The following is a 7409-nucleotide window of genomic DNA, read 5'->3' as shown; positions in this document are numbered from 1 at the left end:
GTTAGGGTTGAGCAAGAAATCTTTCCCCTTACCTCCTTTAGGGTAGGGTAACTCCACCTTCCAGTCTTTCCTTTCCCTTTATACTCTCTCTGTCTATTCTTGAATGGATGAAAATTATTTTTCGGTTTTGTACTCTTCTCTTCAGGAAATTTATTTTTGTTGTCTGCCGCCTGCTGCAAAATGTTCTTTAATACAGAGCCAAACACCAGTTTACCTTCAAAGGAAATAGAACTAAGTTTAGTTTTAGATACAGAATCTCCCTGCCAGTTCTTCAGCCACAAGGCTCTTCGGGCAGAGTTGGATAATGCTGCAGATTTTGCTGCCATCCTTACAGATTCAGCCGATACATCAACCAAAAAAGCAGTGGCTAGTTTTAGCATAGGGATAGAAGAAAGAAGTTGATCTCTGGGTGTTTTATTTCCAATATGGTTTTCCAATTGACCCACCCATAGGAACAGAGATCTTGCAACACTTGTTGCTGCGGATATTAGGATTTAATAAAGCTGATGAAGCATCCCAATTTTTCTTAAGAATCCCTTCCATTTTTCTATCCAAAGGGTCTTTTAGTTATGAGGAATCCTCAAATGGGAGAGACTTTTTTTTGACTACCTTAACCACCTCTATATTTTAGGGGCTTCACTCCATAAATCAGTATCTTCACTATTAAATGGAAACAATGTGGGAGATTTATCAAAACCTGTGCAAAGGAAAAGTTGCCCATAGCAACCAATCAGCTCGCTTCTTCCATAAAGGACGGAGTCTCCTGCTGAACAATCCTGGCCGTGCAAGAATTACATAAGGATTTCAGGTGTCCTTCAGGTAATTTCTCAAAGCATATAGCACATTTCTTAGGCTTGGCCTTAGAAGGTTTTTTCAGGGTCTCCTTGTCTCCCTTAAAAAGGAGAGAAGGAATACCCATGAATAGGGAGAAAAAAAAAACACAAGATCAAGTAAATGAAACCCCAAGGGGCCAGATACTCACTGGGCTGATAGACTTCCCCAGCTCCACAGATTCAGAGCGGATTGAAGAAGCAGCGTCCATTCTGACAAAAGACAGGAAAAGGAGTAGGTCTTACCTTTAAATAGCCCAGCTGGATAGAATTTGGCGCCTTTCCTGCGGCGTCCGCGTGCAGCGCTGCCCAGCGATGATTCTCAAAATCCCCGCCGTATGAGGAGGTGGAACTTCCGGTCCCCGGCAATTCCAGCATCTCGCGCACAACGTGACGTCACACACAAGTGCCGGAACCGCCGGAGACCAGAAAAGACCAGGGGGGACACGCGCATGAGCCCGAGGTCCAGCACGCACATCTCCCCGCCGCATAAACTCACCGAGCCCCGCGGTGGGGAATCAGAGGGTCCGGGAGCCCTGCTACAGAGAGCGCAGGACCCAGAGCAGCCTTTGAGAGGGGGAAATCCTGGAGGAATAGGAAGCACTGAGGGGTTGTCTGGGGAGGGACCTTTTAACCTTTTTGTGCTTCCTGTTCCTTTAGGATCAATGTGGGCAATCTCATTGTGGTGTTGATGTGATGATGAGATGAAAAATAGGAGTTATGGCTATTATTATAGGGCAATGAGGAAAATACAAAAGTGCAAAAACTAAATAAATAAACTAATAAAGACCTTATTTACATACTATTTTGGTTACAATTTTGTGTACCAGATTATGTGCACCCCGCGCAAATTCCCAGGGGGTCATCAGACCCCCCCATGTCGGCGATCGGCGCAAATACAGCGGTCTCTATACTGTAGCCCTCCAGGTGTTGCAAAACTACAACTGCCAGCATGCCCAGACAGCTGTTTGGGCATGCTGGGAGTTGAAGTTTTGCAACAGCTGGAGGGCTACAGTTTGGAGATCACTTTGCAGTGATCTCTAAACTATGGCCCTCTAGATCTTGCAAAACTACAACTCCTAGCATGCCCAAACAGCTGTTTGCTGTCTGGGCATGCTGGGATTTGTAGTTTTGCAACATCTTGAGTGCCACAGTTTGGAGATCACTGAGTGCACTAAGTGCAGAGACCTGAACTTTGATGGTGGTAGGATGGAGGTTCTTGTTTAGGCCTGCTTGCAAAAAAAAAAAAAAAATAATAGGAACATTAGGGGCCTCTAACACATTCACTGGAGAGCCAACAAATCTAAAAAAGGCCTTGAATGTTCTCAGGTATATCTGTGACGTCACCTTTTTGCAACTGGTCCAAAAGCCCCTCTGAGCTAGGATGTCCCTCTCAACAGCCATGCCATCAGATGCAGATTGGAAAACTCTGGGTGCAACACCAGGGGGGTAACAATGAATAGCTTCTGGAGTCATGTGAACCAGACCCTCCTTGACCAGAAGGGGGGCAATGACTGTAGCTTTGTCCTGTCTTATTTTCCTGAGGACTCGTGGAAATAGTCTGATGGGAGGAAAAGCGTACAGGAGACCCCTCCGCCAATCCTGAGAAAAGGCATCTATGGCTAATGGCCAGTCTGCCGGGGACAGAGAATTACATTTTATCAGTTTCTGGGAAAAGACTATCTGGTCTAGCTCCCACTCCCCCTGATTCAGGTGATGCCTGCTTAGAAAATCTACTACACAGTTCAGAGACCCCTTCATATTAAGAGCAAAGAGGAAGAAAGATGTAGCTCGGCCAACCTGAACAGGTGATGACAGGTTCTCATAAGGACTGGAGACCTGGTGCCCCCCTGATGATTTATGTAGGCTTCTACTGTGGAATTGTCAGTCATAATTTTGAAATCCTTCCCAGCCATTAGAGGGAGAGATTGGGAAATGACAAAAAATACTGCTTTTAACTCTCTCATGTTCTGGGACTCCAGAGATTCTTCTGCACTCCATTGTCCCTGTAAGATTAGGGGACCCCCGTAAGCCCTCATCCCCAAGGGCTTGCATCTGTGGTGAGAAGAAATTCTTCTGTCTTCACCCAAGGAACCCCCTTCTGTAAGTTCTCTAGAGTTAGCCACCAAGAGAGGGATCTTTTTACCAGGGGTGGAATTTCCAGCAGGTTGTGTGGGGAGCTCTCAGACCTGTCCCATTGGGAAAGAATGTGCTCCTGGAGCATCATGGTATGGTACTGGGCCCACTGATCTGCAGGGATGCAAGAGGTGAGGAGACCCTGAACTGACAAAGCTAGCCTGATGGAGATCTGGACCCCCTGTATTAGAGATACTCTGTCTTGAATCAGGGCTATCTTGGCCTGGGGAGAAAGGCAATCTGGCACCCTGAATCCAGACCTATCCCTAGAAAGGTACATATCTGAGACAGGATAAGGTGGGACATTTCTAGGTTTACCTCTAGTCCTAATGTCACAAGAATGGCTTGCACTATCTGAACCAGTCTTAGGCTGGGTTCACACCTATCCTTTGGATAGGAGATAAGATGTCTAAGCGCCAGAGTACCCCTTTAACAGGAGCTACCTTTAGTCTGAAATGATCAAGAAGTCATCCAGGTACGGAACAATTACTACATCCTGCTCCCTCACATGGGCCATCACCTCCACCATTAGCTTTGTGAAGACCCTTTGAGCTTGGGAGAGACCAAAGGGAAGAGCCTGAAATTGCAGGTGCTTCAGGGATTCCCCTAAAACTACAGCCACTCTTAGAGACCTCTGGTGAGCCTGAAAAATCGTGATAGTATGCATCCCTTAAGTCCAGGGTGACAATGTAGGAGTTTGGGCTCAGCTTCAGGATTGCTGACAAACTTGTCGTATCTCAAAGGAACGATTCAGTGTCTTTAGATTCATGATGGTAAGGAATCAGAAACAGGGTCGAGTAAAACCCGTCCCCTCTCTTGCATCGGAACCTGAGCCAGAACTTTCTTGTCCATGAGGGAAAACACCTCTTTCTCGAGTGCAGCCTGCTTCTCTGGATGTGACCAAAGATCTATAATCACAATCTGGAGGCTTGAAGACCTGAAAACAATTTTTGAACCATGCTTTATTATGAAAAGTACCCAGGTGCTTGCAGAGATTTTCTCCCACTGGATAGAAAATGGGATAACCTGCCTCCAGTAAAAGTAAACTGTTATTAATCTGCTTCCCCAGTTGATCGATCCATACTCGGAGGGATCTAGCAACGGATGTAGTTGCAATGACTGGTTTAAAAAGGACCCTGCAGAAGCTTCTCAGGTATTCCTTAAACTGTTAAGGACCATGGACGTACGCGTACGTCCTAGCTCCCTGGTACTTAAGGACTTACGCGTAATGGCGAATTTCGGTCCCTGCCGCGCGCCAGACGGGGACCGGGGTGACTGCTGATATCGATCAGCAGGCACCCCGCGCAAATGCCCAGTCCCCCCATGTCGGCGATTGGCGCAAATCGCAAGTGAATTCACACTTGCGATTTGCGCCTATTCTGGGTCATAAAAATGAAAAACGTACTGTACGGCAGTGTTTCCAAAACGGAGCCTCCAGCTGTTGCAAAACAACAACTCCCAGCATTTCCGGACAGCCACTGACTGTCCAGGCATGCTGGGAGTTTAGCAACAGCTGGAGGCACCCTGTTTGGGAATCACTTGTGTAGAATACCCCTATGCAATCCCCAATTTTATCCCCAAATGCGCATGGCGCTCTCTCAATTCGGAGCCCTGTCATATTTCAAGGAACAGTTTAGGGCCACATATGGGGTATTTCCGTACTCGGGAGAAATTGCACTACAAATTTTGGGGGGCTTTTTCTCCTTTTACCCCTTATGAAAAGTTGGGGTCTACACCAGCCTGTTAGTGTAAAATTAGCCCCCATAGTGCCAGAACAATGGACCCCCCACGTTACTCCATTTTGGAAACTACACCCCTCACGTAATGTAATAAGGGGTACAGTGAGCATTTACACCCCACAGACAGATTTTTGGAAATTTAATTTTTCATTAGCACAGCCCACTATTCCAAAGATCTGTCAAATGCCAGTGGGGCGTAAATACTCACTGAACCCCTTATTAAATTCTGTGAGGGGTGCAGTTTCCAAGATGGGGTCACATGTGGGACTCCCATTCCAAACAGATTCACTCTCCAAAAGCTAAATGGCGCTCCTTCTCTTCTGAGCATTGTAGTGCGCCAGTAGAACACTTTGCGTCCAAACATGGGGTATTTCCATACTCAGAAGAAATGGGGTTACAAATTTTGGGGGTCATTTACTCCTATGATCCCTTGTAAAAATGTAAAATTTGGGGGAAAAGCAGCATTTTAGTGAAAAATAAAATTCATTTACACATCCAACTTTAACGAAAAGTCGTCAAACACCTGTGGGGTGTTAAGGCTCACTGGACCCCTTGTTACATTCCTTGAGGGGTGTAGTTTCCAAAATAGTATGCCATGTGAGTTTTTTGCTGTCCTGCCACCATAGAGGCTTCCTAAATGGGACATGCCCCCCAAAATTTGCTTTCCAAAAGCCAAATGTGACTCATTCTCTTCTGAGCATTGTAGTGCACCCGCAGTGCACTTGACGTCCACATATGGGGTATTTCCATACTCAGAAGAGATGGGGTTACAAATTTTGTGTGACATTTTCTACTATTACCCCTTGTAAAAATGTAAAATTTTGGGGAAAAGCATTTTAGTGAAAAAAAAGTCATTTACACATCCAACTTTAACGAAAACTCGTCAAACACCTGTGGGGTGTTAAGGCTCACTGGACCCCTTGTTACGTTCCTTGAGGGGTGTAGTTTCCAAAATAGTATGTCATGTGTTTTTTTTTTTTTTGCTGTCCTGGCACCATAGGGGCTTCCTAAATGTGACATGCCCCCCAAAAACTATTTCAGAAAAACTCACTCTCCAAAATCGCATTGTCGCTCCTTCCCTTCTGAACCCTCTACTGCACCCGCTGAACACTTGACATACACATGAGGTATTTCCTTACTCAAGAGAAATTGGGTTACAAAATTTAGGAAGATTTCTCTTTTACCCCTTGTAAAAATTCGAAAACTGGGTTTACAAGAACATGCGAGTGTAAAAAAAAAATGAAGATTGAATTTTCTCCTTCACTTTGCTGCTATTCCTGTGAAACACCTAAAGGGTTAACACACTTACTGAATGTCATTTTGAATACTTTGAGGGGTGCAGTTTTTATAATGGGGTCATTTATTGGGTATTTCTAATATAAAGGCCCTTCAAATCCACTTCAAAACTGAACTGGTCCCTGAAAAATTCTGATTTTGAAAATTTTCTGAAAAATTTGAAAATTGCTGCTGAACTTTGAAGCCCTCTGATGTCTTCCAAAATTAAAAACATGTCAACTTTATGATGCAAACATAAAGTAGACATATTGTATTTATGAATCTATATATAATTATTTGGAATGTCTATTTTTCTTACAAGCAGAGAGCTTCAAAGTTAGAAAAATGCAAAAATTTCAATTTTTTCTTAAAATTTTGGAATTTTTCACCAAGAAATGATGCAAGTATCGATGAAATTCTACCAATAACATAAAGTAGAATGTCACGAACAAACAATCTCGGAATCAGAATGAAAGGTAAAAGCATCCCAGAGGTATTAATGCTTAAAGTGACAATGGTCAGATGTGCAAAAAATGCTCTGGTCCTTAAGGGGTTAAAAAACCCTCAGCTTTTCTATCCATGGGCTCTTTTAATGAACCCATATCCTCAAACAGTAATGCCCCTTTTCCTGCAACCTTTGCTACTGGTGGGTCAATCCTAGAGTATCTGTCCCAATTAGAACAGTCCTCCTCCTAAAATAAAGGATATTTACGATTGGAGGATGGAACCACCGCAAATTTCTTATCTGGCTTCTGCCATTCATTCTGAATAATAGAGGTCAAAGCATCATGTACTATATCATGTACTGGAATAGCTGCACGCTTTTTAGGAGCCAGAACTTCAAACATACGGTCCTGTACTGATTTTGGTTCTATTTTTTCCTCTATGTTCATCTATAGGAAACAAGGATCCACTAACACATTCATCCCTGATTCAGACTCATCATACAGTAGTTCTTCTCATCATAAACCTCTGACTCATATGGAACACCACCAGACAGGCAATCTGGTTCCTCATGCCTGCTAGGGTAAGGCTGCTGAGTAGACCAGGACTACATGCATGCTCTTATTTTCTTCTCTAATCACATCCTGCATACTTCTAGTGAAAGCTAGAGACACATCAACAATTTTCTTAACGCAGGATTCACAATGGGACCCCACATGCGTCCTGTCCAAGTTCCTTCTGCACAAAACACATTCTCCACTCTTCCCTTTAACTTTCTTAGGAAGCTCAACCTACAAATAGAACCAAAATTCAGCAGGCTCAAACCATAGGTACCAATAGGTAATGTCTCCACCACTGTGGTCGGGTCCATAGAGTCAGCGTGGGTCATAGACAGGAGCTCAGCCTTCTCCCATACACCGGAGAGGTATCTGGACTGGATGGGCACCTCTCCTGTATGATCCCCACACTTGAATCAGCTGCCCTC

This window comes from Hyla sarda, chromosome 2 (assembly GCF_029499605.1).
Source record: "Hyla sarda isolate aHylSar1 chromosome 2, aHylSar1.hap1, whole genome shotgun sequence".
Classification (NCBI taxonomy): Eukaryota; Metazoa; Chordata; class Amphibia; order Anura; family Hylidae; genus Hyla; species Hyla sarda.
This window is presented reverse-complemented; position numbering follows the sequence as displayed.